This window comes from Miscanthus floridulus, chromosome 16 (assembly GCF_019320115.1).
Source record: "Miscanthus floridulus cultivar M001 chromosome 16, ASM1932011v1, whole genome shotgun sequence".
Classification (NCBI taxonomy): Eukaryota; Viridiplantae; Streptophyta; class Magnoliopsida; order Poales; family Poaceae; genus Miscanthus; species Miscanthus floridulus.
Genome location: NC_089595.1, coordinates 8,250,102 through 8,273,865, shown reverse-complemented (window position 1 = coordinate 8,273,865; position 23,764 = coordinate 8,250,102). Strand labels below are relative to the sequence as shown.

Below are 23,764 nucleotides of genomic sequence, written 5' to 3'. Positions count from 1 at the left end.
GTCGCACCGAACGTAGATAGCTGATCAAATGAACTGACCGGACCCTGCGGCCAGTGTCCGGTCGCACCGGGGCCAGCGTCCAGTCAGCATTTGATCCTCCATTCACTTTCAACTCTCGATCATATGTGAATGAAGTTTGCTCCAAAGGATCTTAGGCATTCGTAGGAGCTACCTAGAGCTAGTTTTAACAAGTGTGCACCACACCTAACTCACTAGACTCAACTAGGTCAAGCTACCCGTCCATACCCCCCTTAATAGTATGGCCAAAGGAAAAACAAAGTCCTAAACTACTCTAAGTGTCTCTCCAATCTTCAATCGACACTTAGAACTAGTCATCCTTAACCTTGTCGTCCATCCTTTGAAAATTGAAATGATTTCCATTGTAGGGCATGACAACTTTGATTGCCTAATCGATCTCCATTACCATGACCTAACTTAATTGCCTCTGCAAAACACACATTAGTCATAGTAATCTTGTATCGTCATTAATCACCGAAACCCAACTAGGGGCCTAGATACTTTTAATCTCCCCATTTTTGGTGATTGATGACAATACCACCTCGAGTATGTGAAAGAGTGAGGTTTTTGACGGGCTTGGTTCATATAAGCTTTTGTCGATAAGAACAAAAGTGTTAGTCAAGCTTATATGACCCAAGCCAACACAATGTACTCAAAGGATATGAATTAAGCATGAGCACGAGTAACAAAGCTCATTTGCATCGAAGTATAAACGCGGAAGCAAAGGCAAATGAGCATAACACAAGTGATATGACATATAAATAATGTAAAGTAGCGAGCACACATGTCATATATCACAATTACGTAGATAGCACTATCACATAGATATAATAGTATGCATGAAAGTAACACACGAATGCATAATAGTAATAGTGTATCACACAGATAAAAGTACAAATGTATATAATAAGCTAATACTAGATAACTAGCTCCCCCTAAAAGTCGCTCCCCCTGAGTCTACATACTCGAACCCTCTCCCCCTTTGGCGTCAAACACCAAAACCTAAGGGTCGGTCGGTAGGGCTGTAGCGGATGAGTCGGGCGCTGAAGTATGTGGAGCAAGCTAGAACTGGGCACCATCATCATCTGACCCTAAACTCTGAACAGACTGACCCTCTGTAGTAGGAAGTGTGGCTGAAGCGGTCTAGGTCTGAGCTGGGGCAGGTGCTGCCTGTGAAGCTGCTAGTACGTCTGTCGTATGATCTGAAGAGGTGACAAACGAGGGGAGCCTCTGAGTAGTCACTGCGACTAGGGCTGCTGTAGAAGGACCGGCGGTATGCATATGAGGCGGTGTAGGCATGCCGGTTAACTCGCTGAAAGATGCTCCAAGACTCCTGGAGACTGACGTGTTAGGCACAAATAGCGAGGGTGACTGCTCCGGTGAGAAACCCGTGTGATATGGAGTGAACTGCGGGGCAACCATGGGTGATGACAACCACTGGGACACCTAAACTGTGGGTGAAGCAAATGGAGCTAGAGGCAGTCCCTGACTCTGAAGCCCACTAGGCTATATAGCTGGAGTCGTCGTGGTGGAGGCAGGCTGAGCAAGCTAGGGCGAAGGCTGTGGCAGTGGGCCCCAAGTGCTATCACTACATGCTGCATAAAACCCATAAGTTGTTGCTGCATGAGTATCTGCTGCTAATGCATCTGCTGCTGCTGCTGGAGGAGCTGCTGCTGCCTCTAGAACTCGTCCTGACAAGCCTAGAACTGTGCGAAGTTGGCAGCAGTCTCCTGTGCCTGTCGTGCCTAATCCTGCTACATCCGCTCAAGAATGGCAATCAAAGCGGGGTCTATCTACGGTGCTGGTGGAGCTGAGCTAGAACTGTTGGCCTCTGCATCATGTCTACGTGGAGGCATCTGAGGAATTGGTAGATAGTCATCATCTGAACTATCACTGGACTCGGTCATCCCCTGCTGTGCCTCAAGCTCCTCCTCCTCTATAGTGGCTATGCCTCTAATGATCTTGTCCTACTGAGCTGCTGACTCTAGAACATCTGGACGACGACTGGGCTGAGCGGGTGCCTATGGAGTGCTGTGCCTGATCCTCTGTGCCATGTTATATGCGGGAAACTCTGTGGTGGCAGCCTTGTACTCTGCAACCATCTTAGGGTCCTGACCTGCACACACTTGAGTATCAAGAAAGTGACCCAATGTGCATAAGGAAGCTGTCTACGACCCTTGAAGCCCTCAGCAATAGTATCCTTCATCTCTGATAGAAGGAGGTCCCAAATGTCGAACATGGTCTGCTGCATCAGGGCATTAAGGAGCCAGAGCTGTAGGCGAGTTAGACCCTCTCTGTATCCCAACCTAGGAAGTAGTGTCCTCCTGATAATGGCCTCTAGCACACGAGCTGTAGGAGTTAGGTCACTGGGGTTCCTACTCGACCCCTTACCAAAGGGCTCCTTGAAGCAATGTCGCACTAGATCTGTAGGGGGCACCAACCCTCCATGAGGACGCCTGGGAGGCTCCTGCTATCCATAACATACCTCATGCAATTTGACAGGTTGATCCTATAGTTTCAGTATCTCTCGGGCCCTGAAACTCATCACCCTATAATCTATGCCGTTGAATGCAAAGTGAATGAAGTTGTGATGCGGATCAACATAGAGTGAAGCATAAAACTACCAAACCCAAGATGGTACATATACTCCTATCTGGCCAATCAGATCTGCGAGCCCTGGCAAATATGACAAGTAGGGGTGGATATGCTCTCCGGCTGCTGCCATAATAGACTCTAAACTGCAGACTCTCTAAGATCTGAACACCGCCCCACTGTTCAGTTATGCGTTGTAGAAATCCTCCTGTAGTGGCGTGTAGAAACCCTCAACTGCTCTCTCATCCCTCCTTGGAGGAAACCACGCATCGAACTCAACAAACCTCAGCTGGCGAACCTGTCTGGCTGTGGCGGCCCTCAAGTCAAGGTGTACCACTGGAGGCAGACCCTGTGGTCTGGGCGGTGGGCGTGAACCCCTGCACTGTGTAGCTGGCCTCGGTGGGACTGTAGCACTGGTACGACCAGAGCGGCATAGCTGGGTGCCGGCTCGGTCTCCTCAGCCTACTGGCCCTCCTGAGTGTCCTGAGCTGGCTGGGGCTCTGTTGGTGGGGGCTGCTGCTGTGGCTCCTGCTGGGACTCCCCTTGATGCTGAGGCTCCTCAATAGCTAGACATCGACCTGCCATCATGACAGTCCTAGGTGGACTACCATGAAGTCGCTCAATCTCCCTCAGTCTACCCTAAGCATTGGGTGCCAGCTGATCTGCTATGACAACACCACTGCGGGCACCACCTCTCTCAGCATGCTCTGCGGCCTCAGCGACTATAGCTACTCTCGCTGTCTCTGCGTCGGGGTACTTGCGCTTCTTGGATGTCACTTGCTTCGTTGCCTTGCCCTTCGGTCCTGTAGGCTGGCGAGGCGAGGGCCCCGGTCATCATCACCTAGGCCACCACCAACGTTCTTGGTGCGAGCCATCTGATCTGATAAGAGGATGAACTACCGCTGATGAAGATCAACTGTCAAACTGACACTCCCGAGGCTTGGCCTCGATCCTTACTCGCGAGCTTCGCTCCAAGTTGACTGCCAACTATCATAAGAACCTCAACGGCACCGACTCGCTGCACGATGGAATAGATAGATATACAAATAAATACGATATATCTAATAGATGCGAAAACCTAGGAAGCAAGCAATGTAGGTACGAAATTGAGACGATGGGCAAGCTACCTGACGGACCGGTGATCCGAGAAAAGAGAGACGTGTCACGCGGGGGAAACCTCGGAACCGATTAGGGTTAGGGTAGATCGAAAGCCCTGAATGATTTGAAATCAGTGCATAGCCATGGATCTAGGTCACAAGCAAGATAAATTCAACACAGGGATTAGGCCTTACCAAGCAATTGAGGAGAAGGGCTAGGGCTTGGATCAATGGCCTTGAAAGACCCTCGGTGCCTGGGGAGTCGATGGTGGCACTGGCACGGAGGGTGCGCGGTGGCTTGGATGCGCGGAGAGGCTCAGTGGCTGATGGAGCCGGGCGCACAGTCGCGGAAGACGCACAGGTCCGGCTAGAGCGCGCGAGGGGGTCGCTGGCGTGTGCGGCTAGCGAGGGCGCGGAGCAGGGGCGGACAGTGGTGGCGCGCGGCTGATGGCGGCGCTGGCACGGGAGGTCACGGCAAGCTACGGCGGCGCGGGAGACTCGAAGGCGGTGGCTATGGCGATTAGGGTTAGGGGCTAAATAGATCAACAAGGTATGGTCGATTGAAATAAATAGGTCCCCCAACATGACAAGAAAGGAAACGGAAAAGAGTCCTGAGATCGCGCGAGATCCACTGACCGGACACTCCAGTGGTAGCGAACGGACGCTACCACCCAGCGTCCAGTCGATTCCAGAGAGGTCCAATTCCTCTGGAATCGGGACCAGACGCGTCCGATGGTCCATGACCGGACGCAGGCAGGGTCCGGTCAGTACAGCCTATTTTTCCTTCAATCGACCGGACACTGGATCCCTTCCTGACCGGACGCACAAACGCAGCGTCCGATCACTCCTTCAGCAGCAGTTCACCTCCTGGGAACTGACCGGACGCTGGACAGCAGCGTCCGGTGGACCTTTTCCAGCAAATCTTCAAAGTTCATTCGCGCTGCCTGTTCTCAATCAAGTCCCAACTTGAATAAGATCCAAATAAACACCAATTAGGACTGATGTGAGTGACCTCTCTCAAACCCTCATATTTTTCAAAATATTTTGCCTTAGGCTATAATTCTTTTTAAGAAAATAGGCAATAAGTGGGCAAATGGAACAAAACGACAAAACAACATCCATGTATATGCAATACTATGTAAGTAAATCTAGTTGCTTGTCAAGTTTGATCCAAGGTTAAACTTCTTCACACGCTTTTCGGCGGTTATCTTAACCATGTTAGACAAGCCCTATATGCATTGCCAAAAATTAAACATGTTGTATATACAATGAATGCAAGGGACAACACAAGCTCAATTTTTAGTGAAGTTACTAAAATCAAGCACATTGAGCTCATTCCACAATCTACAAAATGTAGCCTCATCTAGCGGTTTAGTGAAGATATTCGCTAATTGATCTTCGGTTCTTACACCTTCTAGTGATATATCATTTTTAGCAACATGATCTCTTAGAAAGTGATGGCGGATATCTATGTGCTTGGTGCGAGAGTGTTGAACCGGATTATTTGCAAGTTTTACCGCACTTTCATTGTCGCACAAAAGAGGTACCTTTTCTAGAACTACACCATAGTCTAGCAAAGTTTGTTTCATGTATAATATTTGTGCACAACAAGCACCCACGGCAATGTATTCCGCTTCGGCGGTGAACAAGGCCACACTATTTTGTTTCTTAGAGGACCAAGACACAAGTGATCTACCAAGCAAATGGCACCCTCCGGATGTATTTTTTCTATCAACTTTGCATCCAGCGTAATTCGAATCGAAATAGCCAATTAATTCAAATATAGCTCCTTTAGGATACCAAAGACCAATGCTTGGTGTGTGCTTAAGATACCTAAGGATTCTTTTTACGGTAATTAAATGTGTTTCCTTAGGACTAGCTTGAAATCTAGCACACATACACACACTAAACATGATGTCGGGCCTAGATGCTGTTAAATACAACAAGCTACCAATCATAGAACGATATAGAGTTTGATCAACCGGGTTACCTCCCTCATCTAGGTCGAGATGTCCATTAGTAGGCATTGGTGTCTTGATTGGCTTACATTCATCCATCTTGAATCTCTTGAGAAGATCTTTTGTGTATTTCTCTTGAGAGATGAAGATGCCTTCTTTCATTTGCTTGACTTGAAAACCAAGAAAGAATGTAAACTCACCAATCATGGATATCTCGAACTCCTTCGACATCAATTCACCAAATTCTTTGTATGAGTCTTCATTTGATGATCCAAAGATGATATCATCAACATATACTTGACAAAATGATGATATGCCCATCAAGCTTCTTGGTGAATAGTGTGGTGTTGACCTTCCCAATAGTGAAGCCCTTCTCAATGAGGAAGTTCCGATGGCGCTCATACCAAGCTCTTGGGGCTTGCTTAAGACCATATAATGCCTTGGACAACCTATAAACATGATTAGGATATCTAGGGTCTTCAAACCCGAGAGGTTGATCAACATAGACTAGTTCATTAATAAAGCCATTTAAAAATGCACTTTTCACATCCATTTGATATAGTTTTATTTCATGACGTGATGCATATGCAAGAAGGATATGGATGGCTTCTAATCTTGCAACCGGTGCAAAGGTCTCTCTAAAATCCAAACCTTCAACTTGAGAGAACCCCTTTGCAACTAGTCTTGCCTTGTTCCTCACAACAACACCTTGATCATCTTGCTTGTTGCAGAACACCCACTTTGTTCCAATGACTCTTGCACCTTTTGGTCGCTCTTCAAGAGTCCAAACTTCATTGCAAGTGAAGTTGTTCAACTCTTCATGCATGGCATTGATCCAATCTGGATCTTTAAGAGCTTCTTCTACCTTGGTAGGCTCATAGCAAGAGACAAAAGAGTGATGAGCAATAAATGAAGTAAGTTTTTGTGATCAAGTCATTACACCCTTTGATGGACTCCCTATGATGAGATCTTGTGGATGATCTTATAGGAGAGGTGTATTTCTTCTATTGACCACTTGAGGAGGAGGTTGTGGAGCATCAACATCTTGTGCTTGTACCACCATTTGCTTATGGGAGATATGAGTATCTTTATTTTCTACTCTCATATCTTTTTCACCATCTTGTGGCACACTTGATGAAGAAGGTTGGTTAATGACTTGTACATCATCTTCATCATCTTTTGACTTGATGTCTCCTACCAGAATATTCTTCATAATTTCCCTCAATGGTTCATCACCTACATCATCAAGATTCTCATGTGCTCCTTGGGAGCCGTTAGATTCATCAAATTCCACATCATATGTTTCTTCAACCAAGCCAGTGGCATGATTAAATACTCTATATGCTTTAGACTTTGATGAGTAACCAACAAGAAAACCAATATCACAACGTCTTTGGAACTTCCCTAGGTGTTGCCGCTTTTTGTAGATGTAGCATTTGCAACCAAACACCCTAAAGAAGGAGACGTCCGGCTTCTTCCCATTGAGCAACTCATAAGGTGTCTTGCCAAGAAACTTTTGAAGGAATAGGCGGTTTGATGCATAGCATGCGGTGTTGATTGCTTCCGCCCATAGAGCTTCGGGGGTGTTGTACTCATCTAGCATTGTTCTTGCAAGAGTGATCAAAGTCCGGTTCTTCCTCTCAACTACACCATTTTGTTGAGGAGTATAAGTTGTGGAGACTTTATGCTTGATCCCAACTTCATCACAATAAGCTTCAATGTTTGTGTTGTCAAATTCTTTCTCATTGTCACTTCTAATCTTCTTGAGCTTCACTTCAAATTCATTTTGAGCTCTCTTGGCAAACTTCTTGAAGCAAGATGCAACTTCGGATTTGTCATGAAGGAAGAACACCCATGTATACCTTGAATAGTCATCCACAATCATCTTTCTAGCATAATGATGTTGTGGCTTTTCATCTCTTCAAGATCTTTCATGAGCTTCTTATTATCACTCTTGAGCTTGACATACTCATCATAGTCATTGCACTCAACCACTTGCTTGCCTTTGCTACTAGATCTATGCTCAATGCTCTCATCAATTAAGTCATCACATGAAGTAGCTATATCAATCTTGACAACATGGTTAGTAGCATCATGTGGCTCATTTGGTAAAAATTCTTAAGCAATAACAAGAGTATCGTGATTAATCTTAAGAGTAGTGTATTCATCTTTTAGCTTGTTGTGGCTAGTGATGAGTTCATTGTGCACCCACCCAAGTTTATCATGTTTATCTTTAAGCTCTTTCTTAGAAGATTTGAGCTCCTTGAGTTTGGATGATATAGCATCATTAGTTTCTCTAAGCTCATCATTAGCCTTTTCCAATGTATCACACTTAGCTAAAAGTGAATCATTTTTAGCATCAAGCTTTTCATTTGTAGCTCTACTCTTTCTAATAATCTTAGTGTATTTTCTTAGTATTTTGATAAGATCATCATATGTAGGTGAATCATCATCATCGCTATCGCTATCATCATCACTAGCTTGCTCATCATCACTACTATCATCACTCTTAGTTACCTTGCGTTCACCCTTGGCCATAAGGCATAGGTGTGTAGAGGATGATGGCGATGGTGGCGGTGAAGATGCAAGATCAATAGCAATGGCGGCCACCTTCTCATTGTCACTATCATCATCGGATGATCCACTTGATGAATCAATGTCCATGAGCCAATCACCGACGATGTAGGCCTTTCCACTCTTCTTCTTCTTGTGGAAGTCTCACTTTTTGCCATCTCTCTTCTTGTATGGCTTGTTCTTTTTCTTCTCATCTTCATCTTTATTGCTTGAGTCATCTTTCTTGCCCTTGTTCTTGTTCTTGAACTTGTCTTTCTTGGGCTTTGTGCATTGATGAGCAAGATGGCCAAGTTCGCCACAATTGTAGCAATCCATCTCGGAGATTGGCTTTCTTCTTGAGCTAGTGAAGAACTTCTTCTTACCATCAAACTTGATGCCACTCTTGTTTAGCTTCTTTAGCATCTTGGCGGTCTTCTTCACCATGAAAGCAAGACTTTCTTCATCATCTTCTTCATCACTTGAGCTCTCATACTCAAGTCTTGCTTTGCCCTTATCTTGGCTAGCTTTGAATGCTAAGTCCTTCTCTTTCTTCTTTGTAGAGGATGAGCTATCTTGTGGCGTGATGTGCATGTACATCTCATGAGCATTGATCTTTCCCAAGATTTGTGTCGGTGTAGCGGCGGAAAGATCACCTTGATGTAGCACGCTCACAATATGCCCATATTTGTCAATGGGGAGGACACTTAAGATCTTTCTCACAACGTCGGATGGTGACATTTGAGTAAGTCCAAGCCCATTGACTTCCTCTACAAGAACATTTAAACGAGAATACATCTCATTAGCACTTTCTTTGGGAAGCATCTTAAATGAATTTAGCTTTTTAATCACAAGATGATAGCGTTCCTCACGCTCACTCTTGGTTCCCTCATGGAGCGCACAAACGTCCGACCATAGTGCATGGGCGTCTTTGTGGTTCCTTACATGGTTAAACACATCTTTGCAAAGGCCTCTAAAGATGGTGTTTCGAGCCTTTGCATTCCATTTTTCATAGTTAACCTCATCGCTTTGTAGGTTTGTAGCATCCCGAGGTTTTGGGAAGCCTTGTGAGACGGCTCTAAGAATACCAACATCTAGAGCTTCTAAGTACGCCTCCATACGAATTTTCCAATATGGAAAGTCATCTCCCTCAAAGATAGGAGGAGGTCCATCCCGTGAGACATCTTGCTCTAAGCGGTTAAGCTTAAAAATGTGAGCACGAGGCTCTGATACCAATTGAAAGGATCAAGATGCCCAAGAGGGGAGGGGTGAATTGGGCTAATTCTAAATTTTCTTGCAATAATCAAATCATATGGATAGCCCAATTAACCCCTTGTGCCTAGAAAAGTGTTTCTATCAAATTAACGCACAAAGGACTTGCAACCTATGTTCCAAACTTACTCTAGCATGGCAATTCTATGAATGTAAAGACAAGTATTGAATTGCTCAAAGTAAATACTCAAAGTAAATGCTCAAAGTAAAGAGAGAGAGGAACGCGGCGATGTTTTGCCAAGGTATCGGAGAGTCGCCACTCCCCACTAGTCTTCGTTGGAGCACCCACGCAAGGGTGTAGCTCCCCCTTGATCCGCGCAAGGATCAAGTGCTCTCTATGGGTTGATTCTTCGACACTCCGTCGCGACGAATCACCCAAAGCCGTTCACAACTTGAGTTGGGTCACCTACAAGCTCCGTCGGGTGATCACCAAGCTCCCAATCACCACCAAGCCATCTAGGTGATGGCGATCACCAAGAGTAACAAGCACGAACTCTCACTTGACCACGCGAAGCCTAATGAGAAGATGGATACACACTTGACTACTCTTGATTCACTAATGAGGCTACTCTCTTAGATTCTCAAATCTCAATCACCTCACTAGGACCTTGCTCTTCTTGGCACTCACAAACGTGTTTCTTAGCTGTTGGAATGAGCAAAAGTGACTCCACACACGAGTGGAGCTTCTATTTATAAGGCAGCCTGAAAAACGAACCGTTATGAGCTTCTGCGGGGTGACCGGACGCTCTGGTCGTGTTGACCGGACGCTCCGGTCAGTTCAACCCACGAACCAGTGAAAATGTGTTGACCAGACGCTGGCAGGGTCCGATCACCACTGACCGGACATGTCCGGTCGCATTAAACCCTTACTAGACTCGACCGGACGCTGAACCCTCAGGGTCCGGTCAGTACTGATCGGACTCGTCCGGTCGCAGATTCCCTTCTCTGGAACCTTACTGGAGTCGACTGGATGCTGCCTTTCAGCGTCCGGTCACTTGACCTCTTCAGCGTCCGGTCGCACCGAACGTAGACAGCTGATCAAATGAACTAACCGGACCCTGCGGCCAGCGTCCGGTCGCACCGGGGCCAGCGTTCGGTCAGCATTTGATCCTCCATTCACTTCCAACTCTCGATCATATATGAATGAAGTTTGCTTCAAAGGATCTTAGGCATTTGTAGGAGCTACCTAGAGCTAGTTTTAATAAGTGTGCACTACACCTAACTCACTAGACTCAACTAGGTCAAGCTACCCGTCCATACCCCCCTTAATAGTACGGCCAAAGGAAAAACAAAGTCCTAAACTACTCTAAGTGTCTCTCCAATCTTCAATCGACACTTAGAACTAGTCATCCTTAACCTTGTCGTCCATCATTTGAAAACTGAAATGATTTCCATCGTAGGGGCATGACAACATTGATTGCCTAATCGATCTCCATTACCATGTCCTAACTTAATTGCCTCTGCAAAACACACGTTAGTCATAGTAATCTTGTATTGTCATTAATCATCGAAACCCAACTAGGGGCCTAGATGCTTTCAGACCCCCCGATCGACCCCTTCAGGATCGCCCGGGGGCCTGGGGGCTATGCCCATCGAGCATGCTCATGTGTACCCTCTAGCAAAGAGATCCGGCCGAGCCTGACTCGACCGTAGCTTCCGCCTGGGGCTCGGGGCTTTCCCGAGCCTTAGGCTCTCGATCTACGGCACCTCCGGGCTCGGCCCTTGGCTCCTACCCGGCTAACGATGCCAGCCAAGGCCCGGGCACAAGAAGACAAGCCCCATGCTATCGATGCCTGGGGGTCCCTGGTGCCGCCCCTTAGGCGTGCCCTGCCAACTGCTCCTCCGTCAGGGTCACGTCCGAGGGGTGACACAAGAAGACAAAGCTTCCCACGGCCTTCGGGGGCTCGGGGGCTTCCGGGCCCGTGCGTCAGCCCCTGGAGCCGACCTCCTTCGTCACCAAGAAGACTCCAGAAGGTCTCACCCGGGGAAGGCCGGTCCAAGCTGACATCGTCTGACACGCAGAGGTCAGAACATAGCAGCCGGATGACGCCCAGGCTTCTTCGGCTCCAAGAGACTTTGATTGTCCACGTCGCACCGCTACAAGACCCTCCTGGACTTCGGCGCACGTAGACGGTAGACTAGAACCCCAAACCGCCATGTACCCTACCTATCTCACTATATAAGGGATAAGGTCGGACCTAGGAGGGGGGAGGATCCCGATTCGATCACCAGACACTCTATTCCATTCCATCTATCTCTGCTCTGCACCGAGAGCAAGGCAACCCGAAGAGGGGCACCGAGAGCTCCTCCTCCACCGCATCCCGTCATCTCCTTCCTCTCTGACAAGGGGGAGACTCCACCGACGGTGAGACAACCTTAGGATTATCACCGAGCTAACCCCCTACCAAATCTTCTTCCTTTACACTCTGTTGTAACCCCCCCAAGATTTTGGGTGCTCTTGAATATAAGGATCATCAGCTGCTGGACGTAGGGACCGAATTGGCCCGAACCAGGATAAACCGTTGCGTCTTCTCTGCGTGATTCTTGTGTTCTTGAGTCCACCCGAGCCATCGGAGACCCTGTACTCTGACACTGACTCAAACAACATGCTTGCTACGGTTTTGGCCCCGCGACAGGGGCAACAAAGTTTTTTCTCATGTGGCATGTGACTTGGCAAAAAAAAAAACAAATGTGCTGCAATGTTTTCTCTTCAATGTTTTTTTTAGAATTACACAGTACAACACGTTCACAACACACGCACGCCCAACCCTATGAAGCAAATAAAAACAGGCATTTGAAGAGTCATCAATCACAATAATAGGAAATAGTTAAATATTCTAAATGACACGGTGGCACGTGAGAGAGAAAAACGAAGAGGGATGTGTATCGTGTGGGGATCGGCACCCGGGAGGAAGGGTGGCAGCGGGCTTCAGGACTTCGCATGGGCAAAAAGAGGATGGGAAGGGGCAGAGGCGGCGACGTGATAGGGTGGGGAGGTGGTGGAGGCCGGGTGGGGCAACGGCACGCTGGACTCTGTTTTCGTTCCTTTTGTTACATCTGGCCACGAATGAAGAGACAAATGGTAGGACTCACAGTGAAGACATTTCGTGTTTTTGAGTAGTAGAGATTTTTTCCATGTGTTTTCATTTTTATTAATATTAGAAATGTTTCCCTTGTGAAGTTGGAACACAGGCATATAAATCTGGAGCATTTTTCATGTGAACGTGCAACATATTTTGGACTATTTAATTGGCTTTTAACTTTGTGGCAGCTAATTTGGTTAAGTGTGGTCAACAAAATGATCACTACACTTTTAGGGCCTGTTCGTTGGGAGGAATCTGGATGAATCTGGAGAAATTTGTGAGAGCGTGAACAATATTTTTCATCCACGCACGGTGAATTCCGGCTGAAATTGTGAGCAGCCGAACAGCCCGGCCCCTTAGCAAGAACTTTTTGAATACAAACTTATTGGGGAGAGTCCCCACCGCCTAAATCTTCCATTCAAAGCGCGCAACCAAAAGTGCTAGATTCATACTGTAGGTTGGAGGGTTAAAACGCTTCAAGATTGATCGGCAGCAGGGAATCGTATCCTTGTCATTAGAAGGAATTTGCCATAGAGATAATACAGTACGTGGGATAACAAAAACGTTTATGACAGAGGTGGGACCATTTCTAGCTTTCCAGATTCTCCGGAGAGAGAGAGAGAGAGAGAGAGAGAGAGAGAGTAATACTAGTTAGAAGAGCTGATAATACGTGGGCAGGCAAGCCAGATTTTAGCAAGGAAATGAGCATATCATATATAGGAGTATATAGGACGCAAATTACGAGTTTCCGATCGGGCTCTACGAACGAATTGCGTATTTGCGTTGGTGAAATTGAGCTCCACGAACGCAGGGGGTCTGCCGAGAAGGAAGGGAAATGCTCTGATCTGTGGTGAAGTGAAATCGTGTGAGATTCCCTGTCTTCATTTTTTTTTGAGGGGAATCCCTGTCTTCATTTGAGATGCGTGGTGTTGTTGCCATTTCATCTCAATTTCTCAATGGTCGGCGTACGTCCTGCGTTGCCGTGAGTGCTGTGATGAGTGGTGAGTTCGTGTGAGATGCATTCCATTTCCATTGTCGACTCAATAAGACCCCTGTTCTCCTTTCACATGCCCTGTGTTGCCGTGACATCAACAACAGAGAGTGATCCTGTAGTCGAGATTCAAGCTAGCTAAATCATCATCGACATGTGTGTAACAATATGTGCTATATTACTCTTTTTTTCCCCCTTCGTAGGGGAGGGAGGTTTTTCTTTAATGAGGCAAGCACATTGTAATAAATAAACACAGTCACATATGAATAATAATAAAGTCCCCCCCACCCCCCCAGGGGGGAAAAAAAAGGTTGATGTTTGCAAGTGGCGACCACCCTTTGGTATGCAAAAAAGCCCACTTTGCAGGCTCTCCGGCCCAGGAAACCACGACCCACCAACCAGGTCAGGAAGCGCTTCCTCTCCGCCCTCGCGGTTCGCCGCCGCCGCCGCTCTCTCCCTCCCTCCTCTGTCGGTCAACGAACGTTATTCTCGTGCGGCAAGGTTGGCTTCCGCTTCTCGGGGAGTAGATCGAGGACGGCGGCTGGGGCTCCGGGAATGGGATGGAGAACAGGAGCGGGACGAAGGTGACTCCGGGAAGGTAATAAGGTATCGGACCAAAATCCACTTCTGTAGGTACCTGAAATAGTCTGGTGGTGTTAGAGGTGGCTTGGTTTTTGTTCCTCGTTCATCCTACTGTTCTGTTCTGCGTTGGTTTTGTGCAAATTTCATGGATCTCGTTAGCAGCCCTTTTATTTAACATAATCGATTGATTTGGGCGTGGCATATGATGTATCCATTTGTACACATGTGTGTAATCTATCTATCTACTAGGTGGATTCTGTCTATATTATGGTTTTATTTATTGACTCCAAGATGCTGCTCTGCTTTAAGCTAGCACTGTCTCCCAGTCCCATGGAGTTTTCAGGAGTTCATGTCAATCTGAAAGTTCTTGACTTTCTGATAGATGCTTGTATATTAGATCAAAGAAAAAAATGCTTGATCTTTAGGAAATTACTTGTTACTCACCAGTAGGTTTTAGTGCTTGTTCTTACATATCTATCTGAGTTCTGAGGACAGAAAATATGTTAAGGTTTATGTCATTTGTTATTTCTCTCATTATGTGAGTGATTCCTAGTATTCCTTTTGTTTATGCTCATATTGTTTTAGAGTCGCAAACTGACACCAGCAATCTTGTTTATGACACACGTGCTTGTTTTATGTTTTTCCAAATGTTAATGCAATATTTAGGAACATGAGATTTTTCTTAGTGAATCTAGGAAAATAAGCAGGTTAGTCAAATCGATGCTCGGCATCGTTCAGTTTGTGGTCCAAAACACATCCAATTGGCCATATTTTAGTCCTCTTTTGTTTGCTGCTATGTGTGAACTTTTCTATTTGGTCTTTCATTTAGCATCAATCTGAAAAGTATTCCTAGTCAATAGCTAGTGGAAATAGTCAGGTCTAAACTGCAGTAGATATGCTGCCTCATAGTCATAGCTGTGTTTCAGCATGTTTGGATTCTACATACTCGACTCATACACTTGAGTACTTGACTACCAGTCAGCTCTAGGATTAAGAAAATAACCATTACCTTGGCGTTTTTTTAAAGCTACCTAGGTTGGTTGGAAAATTTCCTTGGCCTGCGGGGTATGAGTCTCCAAACAAAAGCTATTTACTTGGCATTAAGACATTTCCTTTTCCGTATGACACATTAGATGTGGCCCTATTTTCCTTGGCAGCCAAACAGCCAAGGAAATGTATTTCCCTTGCCCTGTATTTTTGGTGGACTTTGCTGATGGTTTCCCACCATGAGCTATTTCCTTTATGGTTTCCCGCCTTGAGCTATTTACTTGGCTGTCTACAGCCCTCAAGGTAATTCAGTTTCCTGGTAGTGTGTGTCCATTCCAATTGAAGCATGTGAGTAGCCCTCAAGGTAATAAGTCTGTTTAATTTTGAAGTTCTGGGGTTGCAGTTTACTTGTTCTGAACTCTACTTTTAACTTGTCAAATGTAAGGGCTGTGCAATAAGTGAACTAGGGTACCTTTTTTGTTTTAAGTTAAACCAGCATGCTTTAACTGATTATGCAGACAAAATGACATTTTCATTCTTTTCTTACTATGCATTTCATATTTTTTTCTTGTTAAGGGGCCACATTTGTCAAGCAAATAATGTGTAATAGACTAGTTGAAGGTCCTTGTGTTGCTATGGGAAAAACAAATATACAATCCGATTATGTCATACAACCACCATTTCACTTGATGACCAACATCAAGTGTTAAACTCTAGTATGGGGCAAACATCTACTGATCCTGTACTCGGCTACTGAAGCTCAAAACTCATGTCATCTACCATATATATGTATGCTAACTCATGTTATCCATAATTACTTAAATGGCATGGTTGGTTTGTTTTGTTTTCTTCCTTTTTTTCCTTGCTAGAAGTGGTTCAGCCTGAGTTGAGATTCAAATTGTTTTTCTCTCTCTCTTAAAAGTAGAGCCTGTAACTAGCCCCAGGCTTGTTGAAGACCATTTGGCCATTTGGGGGCCACCAGGATGGTGGCCTGACCCAAACAATCTAACCAGTTCCTTTCGTTTATTGTGAATGGATGCCTTTCCGTTGTTCGTGCTTTGGCTGGCTATAGTGCATTTACATCTTCTAACAAACAAATGCTTTGAATTTCAGGCCCTCTCATTGGATTTTGACTTATGTTTGCACCTGTAAACACATGCATCGGAGAATTATAACATATGCCTTTCGCAGCATGTGGCAAAAGATTTACATGTGGCACCAAACTAAGAGCCCATGCCAAGTCATATGAAAAGGTACTGCTATTATGCTTAAACTTATGTAGTCATCATTCAAGGTGCACTGGGCCTTGTGGTTGATTGTTGCAGTGTTTACCCTTTTTTTTAATACCTAACTAAGTTACATCCTAAGTAAGTAAAAATAATCAGTAAAAGATTCTCCTAACCAACTATTTTTCCACTAGTGCTAGCATGCCAGACGAATAGGCTATATTGCAGTATTGCTAAGTGCTGCTGCTCGATTTTTGTCCTTCTATTGTGTGTTGTGCTTATGCTATAATTCTATGTTATCAGCCTATGAGCCTCCGTATAGATGCCTTCCTATCGGTGTTTCGAGTCACCAATTAGTAAATTTGTATTTGCGCGTCTGGCTCGGATGGTGTGCTCGTAAGACACAAGGATTTATACTGGTTCGGGCTGAATGTCCCTATGTCCAGTTCGGCGCTGCTCGTGTTACCGGCACTTGGTTTGTAGTAGGGGTTACAAACGGGCGAGAGAGGGAGAAGGTCCCAAGTCTCTGGTGCGTGTGTGTGTCGCTTAGGATGTCTCCTTTTCCCTCCTCCTCCCATGGGGCGTCCTGCTTCCCCTTTTACAGTCCAAGGGGACGAGCAGGTTACAGAGAAGGAGAGAGGGAGATAGAGGGGTAAAAGTCAAGGGGAAGAAGGCCTCTCGGACCGTCGGGTCTTTCTTTTCCTTTACGCGGGTCCCGCCGGCACTGCAGAAGGTGACAAGGATGGCTCTACGCCGGGTGCCTGATCGCCGCTGATGCCATGCCCTGGCGTTGTCAGTGGGTCGTGGCGTTCCATCCCATCCCGGCGGTCGACGCGGCGGACCAGCGTTCTGGTCAGCGACCGCATAGGGAGCAGGCAGCATGATGACCATGCGTCCGTCACTGTGGGTGGTGTGAGTTCCCCGGAGTGACATATCGCGGGCACAGGTCATGATGAGATGCGCACGTTACCTGCACGGTGCCAGAAGTTTGACCTTGGGTCGTACTTTCTGGCTCGTAGTGGTTGGCGGTGATATGGGCTTCCGTTGGGAGCCGCGCCTGAGGGGTCGGGCAAGGCGGAGCCTACGACCCAGAGGTCGGGCGAGACGGAGCCCCCGACCCAGAGGTTGGGCGAGGCGGAGCCTGCCCCCAGCGGTCGAACGAGGCGGAGTCTGGCCCCACCCGTGGGTCGGTTGGAGCTGTAGTCGCGCACTTGACAGCGTGGCCGAATCACTGTAGATGACAATTAGCTCCTCTTCTTCGGGTACCCTAGTATTGGTACCCGACACTTCCAATGCATTTATTTCATTCTATGTTACTTATGAAATTATAAAGATATCTAAGGATGAGGTCACATTGATAAACGAGTCCTTCCTATGCATTTATTTTTTAGAGTTAAATGCACGAGCGGCCCTTGAACTTGTAAGCATGTGTCACATAGGCCCCTGAACTTTGAAAATGCATTTCTGGACCCCCTAAACTTGTTAAGTGGTGCACCGCAGGCCCTTGCCAGCCATGTGGACATTTTTCGCTGATGTGGCATGCTAGCATGGCATGTATTTTGCCTTTAACCCCCTCACATTTACTTTTCTCATAAAAAATAGACCTTTCCTCCTCTCTCATCTTCCATGGCCACCATGTGCATTGGCTCCCGGCGGCGAGCAGTGGCAGGAGAGCAGGCCCAAGCCTCGGCGCACCCAGGAGAGCCCGCGGCCACGCCCTCACTAGCCGCGTTTGCACCCGCGCCACGCCACCTGTATGCACGGAGAGCTCGGGGCCCCTAGTGGCTGCACGGCTGGGCGAGCTCGGCCCCAAGCGCAGATGGCGGCGACACGGCTGGGGATCCGAGATTTGAGGAGGTCAAAGGCGGAGGGTGTGCGTGTATGGCGGGGAGGGGGTGTTGTTGCTGGTACCTGTGCGCGTGCCCATGCTCCTGCCTAGGCGGTCGCTCCACGCCTGAGCACGCTCGACCGCACCGCATCTGTGCCAATCACCACCATCTCCCTGCTCGCCGTTGACTGTTGAGCGGAGGCGAGCATCGAGCTCCCTCTTCCCCTCCTCCTTTGACCTGCCCAAGTCTACCGCCGCCTTCCCCAGTTCCTGCCGCCACCGCGAGGCAAGCTGCGGGCTCTCCCGGGTGCCCCGAGGCCTGGGCCTGCTCTCCTGCCACCGCTCACCGCCAGGAGCCGATGCACATGGTGGCCATGGAAGATTAGAGAGAAGGAAAGGTCTATTTTTATGAGAAAAGTAAATGTGAGGGGGTTAAAGGCAAAATACATGCCACGCTAGCATGCCACATCAGCGAAAAATGTCCACATGGCTGGCAAGGGCCTGCAGTGCACCACTTAACAAGTTTAGGGGTCCAGAAATGCATTTTCGAAGTTCAGGGGCCTATGTGACACACGCTTACAAGTTCGAGGGCCGCTCGTGCATTTAACTCTATTTTTTATGTCAGGTGAAGGGTATCTCAAACTCTAGTTATTATGTTATCTGTGGGTGAACATAGGACTATAGAAACAGCTTTGTCCCTGACATCCAGGTTCTTTCGAGATATTTTTTGGACTATTCAGCAAGCGTAACTGATTAACTGGCTAACTGCATACAGCAGCCAGTTATACAGAGGAAAACTCTGGTTGCAATGAGTTGCAGTACATCTAGTTTGTCAGATTAATCTCATATCAATTGACAATATAGTTAAAACTGACTAAATAATCTTTTAAGTTCCATGGTGTTACTTTGTAAATTCATGTTTGCTAATATGAATTTTGTTTACTCTTTTCATGTGTCAATGCAAAGTTTGCATATATACGTGGTCTTTCGAAAGATTTTGTGGCTTTTCTGCAAGTTTAACTGATTGTGTATTACAGTTGCACAAGTAAAAGAAAAATCTCAGGTTGCAATAAATTGCAGCACCCCTAACTACTCAGATTCATGTCATATTGATTTAATATAACTTACTCAACTAAACAACCATTCTTTAAAAGTTCGAATAATCATTCTTTAAAAGCCAGGAGACCTCCAGAGCAATGTTTTCAGGACGGCTGGTCGAGCCTGGACGCCTGAGGACTGTCCAGGACGATTAGTCGTCGTCCAGGACGATTAATCGACCCTGGACGAGTGCCCTGGTCGTCCCGGTCGTCCCCTACATATGGGGACTGATATATACCATATATATATATATATTATATAGTTATATATACAGTATAAAATATATACCATATATATATATATATATACACACACACACACTAGTATGCTACATGTGCTATGGCCTTCTCAATAAGAGGTGCAACATCTGGAGCAGCTGAGGATGCTGAACCAGCAACAGCTGAGCCTGAGGCAACTGAGGAGGCTGGAGCAGAACCAACTTCTCCTTGAATGGCTTCAGGCATGTACACTTCCACTACACGCTGCCGCTGTCGATCCAGATCTACACAAGTACACAGAGAAAGAGAGCATAAGCTTCAAGCACAGGTAGAGCATCAAGCTTGAACGAGGAGGTGATGACTGATGACTGACCTGAGGAGGAGGAACTCATCTTCGTCGTGCAGTCCTCCTACCTTGCACAGTTGGACTTGTGCACCCGCTGGATCTGCAGGCCTACGCGCCTGCAGCAGCAGCCGCAAGGAAGAGGGAGGGCAGCTGGAAGGGAGGGAGAGGGAGCAGCTGGGAACTGGAAGGGAGGAGAGGAGAGGGAGCTACAGAACTGCAGCAATGGAGGCGGCTGCTGCTGCTGCTGGACGGGAGAGGTGAGAGGAGTGAGTGTGTTCTGCTGACTTCTGAGTGAGTGAGAGGCTGAGGGAGTGAGGGGTAGGAAAGAAGAGAAACCCTAATGGGCTTGGGCCAAAATATAAGACAACTAGATAGGCCCAACTCTGAGATGCAGCCTACTCTCTGGTTGGACGCCCACACAGCCTGGACGGACGATTAATCGCGACTGGACGACGACTAATCGGACGTCCAATTTCCTGGACGGTCTGGCCGAGTCGGAGGCCCTGGTCGAGTAGCTCCAACCGTCCAGGACGATACGTCTTGAAAACATTGCTCCAGAGGCACCGGTGCGTAGTGGAATCATAAGCCAGGATAGTAACGTGAAGAGAGGCAGAAGAAGACCGAAGTTGACTTGGGTAGAGGCAATAAAATGAGACTTAAAAGGATGGAATATACCCAAAGACTTAGCCTTAGATAGGAGTGCTTGGAAAACAGCTATTCACGTGCCTGAACCTTGATTGCTTCTGCTGGGTTTAAACTCTAGCCTACCTGAACTTGTTTGGGACTTAAAGGCTTTGTTGTTGTTGTTGTTGTTGTTGTTGTTGTTGTTGTGAATCATTCTTTAAAAGTTGCATAGCATGTTTTTGAAAATTTTAAAATTTTTAATATGACCTTTGCATACTCTTCCTATGCTAATTGATTGTGTCCATTGGTGGTCTTGATGCAGACTGGAACACCTGTTGCAGTGCAACATACACCATCAGCAGAGAAACCACAAAGGGCCTTGAAGCCTTCAACTCCAGCAACAACTACAAGCTTTGCTGATCGTCGATATGCCTGCGGCCTGCCCCTATGAAGGCTGCAACAAAGCATACATTCGAAGTTACAAATGCACCATCTAAAAACTCAGCTCCTGAACACAATCAAGAGGAAAATGGTAAGCTCGGTGCTTCTGCTAGTCAGCATGTTGTGACTGAACCGACCTATCAGTATAACTATGCTGATGTTGGTGAAATTGCAGCAAACCCCAAAAGAAGCAAGATGAACCCTGTGCACAAGGTCCACTCATCCAAAGTCTACAATGGTAAGATTTCGAGACCGATGCCTTCTGACATCAGTGCTCAGTGGTTTCAGGAACCAATGGCCAGGTAAAACAAAGTATGAAGATGAAAGTGAAGCGACCGAAGATGGGGGCAACATTGAAGATGGCTGGAGATATGGCAACAACGCTGATGATGAGGAAATGCTGGATGAAGATTGACCTTTAGATTGGAGTTGGGCATGTAGATAGATGTGGTGGTCTGCTACTTTTTAGTTTCTTCAAACTGTAAATCAATGCAGCAGTGGGTAATTTCAAGCTTTAACCGTAGGTAGTAGTTGGTTCGGATGGTGTGCATCAATATATTGTACTCTGTTATCTGCTCTTGAATATTTGGTTCCCCATGTGACAGGGACTAATTGCCACATCTATGTAGATAAGTTGGAATCGGTTTCCATGACACAAGTTCTGATTTGAAACATAACTCTCCAGTTTAGTTGTTTTATTTGACGAGCTATGTAGTTGAAAGATTCATCCATGCAGACATGCAGTTTAACCATGAACAAGCTTTGTTTATTACAGTCCACCAGAACTTATTCAAGCAGATCACTCTCAGGTGCCTACTGTTCGGCGCTGCCAACATGACCTTGATCATAGCTGCCACCAGGAGTAAACACAGCGAGCTCATGTTTTGTACTGTTCTTCAGCTCTGCAGCTTCCTCCATGGAGACACCATAGGAGCTGGCGATGACGCCGCCGACCGGCAAATCGCTGAAGACGGAGTTCTTCCCGGCAATGTGGCTGACCATGGAGTTGGGGTTCGTCTCGAAGAATATGTACTGGAACCCTTCTCCTTGCGCCTTGGTGGCAACAAGGTAGCCTTGGAGTATGATGAGCAGCTGCCCCGGACGAAGCACGCCGTCGAACACCGTCGTCCCGTTGTCGCTGGCGACCTGAACCCTGGCACAACCTCTGATGGTGTACATGGCGCTGTGGGCGTTGAAGTTCCAGTACGGCGACAAAATGGCATCCTGCAAACACAAACAATTCCAGTTAGCTATGAAAGAAAACATCTATCTATCTGCAGATTATTTATCGCAAATTCGTAATTCACATTGTACGTCATCGATTGTGTTTACCTGATATAGGTCTACTCGCACCGCGCTCATCTGAATCAGGTTGAGAATGGGGAACTTGTGGCTGGTCAGGCGTGTGATCCTTCCAGCACCAGGGCTGTAGACGTCAGCCTGGTCCAGGCGTTCGACGCTGTGCCTCACCTCCATGGTGCAGATGTTGTGACTGTCGTGGCCGTCGAAACGTTGACATGTTTGGCGATGCTGGTACTGAAGATGCTGGTCTTGTGTTGGAAACGACGACGACGACGGTGGATTGAGCAGGTGAAGGCCATGCTCCAGCTCCCCACGGACTATTTCGCCTCGCTGGTCATGTCGGCTCTGAAGCTTCTTAGTGACATTCATGCTGACACCCAGGGCTTCGCTCAGGAACCGGGCGTCGATTCCTTTCAAGATGTTCTCGGCGAAGTGGACCTGCCCCTTGCTGAATCCCCCAGCCAGCAAGAACTTCTGCGAATTATATTGTACAAATATGTAAGTTGCAACAAAGAATACATATTGTACAACAACACATTAATCGAATTTTATCGAAACGAAGGATGTAGTAGCTAGCTGTACCCTCATGGAAGGCTCAAGCTGGTTGATGTTGTTGTTTGTGTCGAAGACGTAGATCGCCACAAGCGGCGCATCGCCGTCGTTGTACAGCCAGTGCTGGGAACCGGCCGGCATGGCGACCACATCGCCCTGTTTGCATCGGTGGATCTTGTGATGCTCATCAGAGCGCTAATGATGATGTTCATATCCATATCCGTATCATACTGCTGCTGATGGTGGGTCTCTTCTCGGCATCCCGGAAACGAGAACCCAACAATCCCTCTCCCTACATATATATATAGTGAATTAGTGATTGATACGACCAGGAACCAAATAACTGTTGTTGTTCATGCATATATACAGCACTCTGTAGAATCTAGATGAGCGAGCTACATACAAGTATACAACACTACACGTATATATGTACCTTGGACGATGTAGACAAGAGAATGGAGGTTGGAGTAGCGAGGAAGCAGGAGGCCCAAGGCGTCGACGACGACGCGGACGGCGAAGACGCCGGCGCAGGTGAGCTCTCGGTCGGCTTCGGTGAACCGGCTGAAGTACTCGACGGAGCCGGCCTCGGACTGCACCTTGTGGCGCGGCTCCAGTGCCTCCAGCTTGCCGTCGAAGCCGCACTCCCTGGCGGCTCCTCCCCGGGATGCCCCCCATGAGCTGCTGGCTGCGCCGGCACCAGAGCCGGAACCGCACAGGAGAAGAAGAAGGCACAGGGACAGGGAGGAGGGAAGCAGCCGCAGCTGCTGGCCGGAGAGTGCCGCCGCCATTGTTGCTTCTGCTCACTCACTCTCTTCAGTGACAGTGAGTGCTGTTGCCGGCCGTGTGTGCAGTGCTACCAGAGGTCAGCCGGGTGTCTTTATTTATAGCAAGAATAATGTGCTGCTGGTGTGCCACAAAAATAAAATAAACTAAAATGAAATGAAAAGATGCAAGAAAAAGTGTTGCACCTCTGAACAAATTCAGGCCTTGTCTTTGTTT

The 23,764-nt window shown here is 47.1% G+C and overlaps 2 pseudogenes; one reads left to right on the top strand and one right to left on the bottom strand.

Moving 5' to 3' along the window:
• The first annotated feature begins 13,904 nt into the window (after positions 1–13,904).
• LOC136510224 (zinc finger transcription factor YY1-like) lies at positions 13,905–21,569 on the top strand (annotated as a pseudogene).
• A 155-nt stretch (positions 21,570–21,724) lies between these two features.
• On the bottom strand, positions 21,725–23,553 carry LOC136514419 (glutelin type-B 5-like; annotated as a pseudogene).
• Between the last annotated feature and the right edge of the window lie 211 nt (positions 23,554–23,764).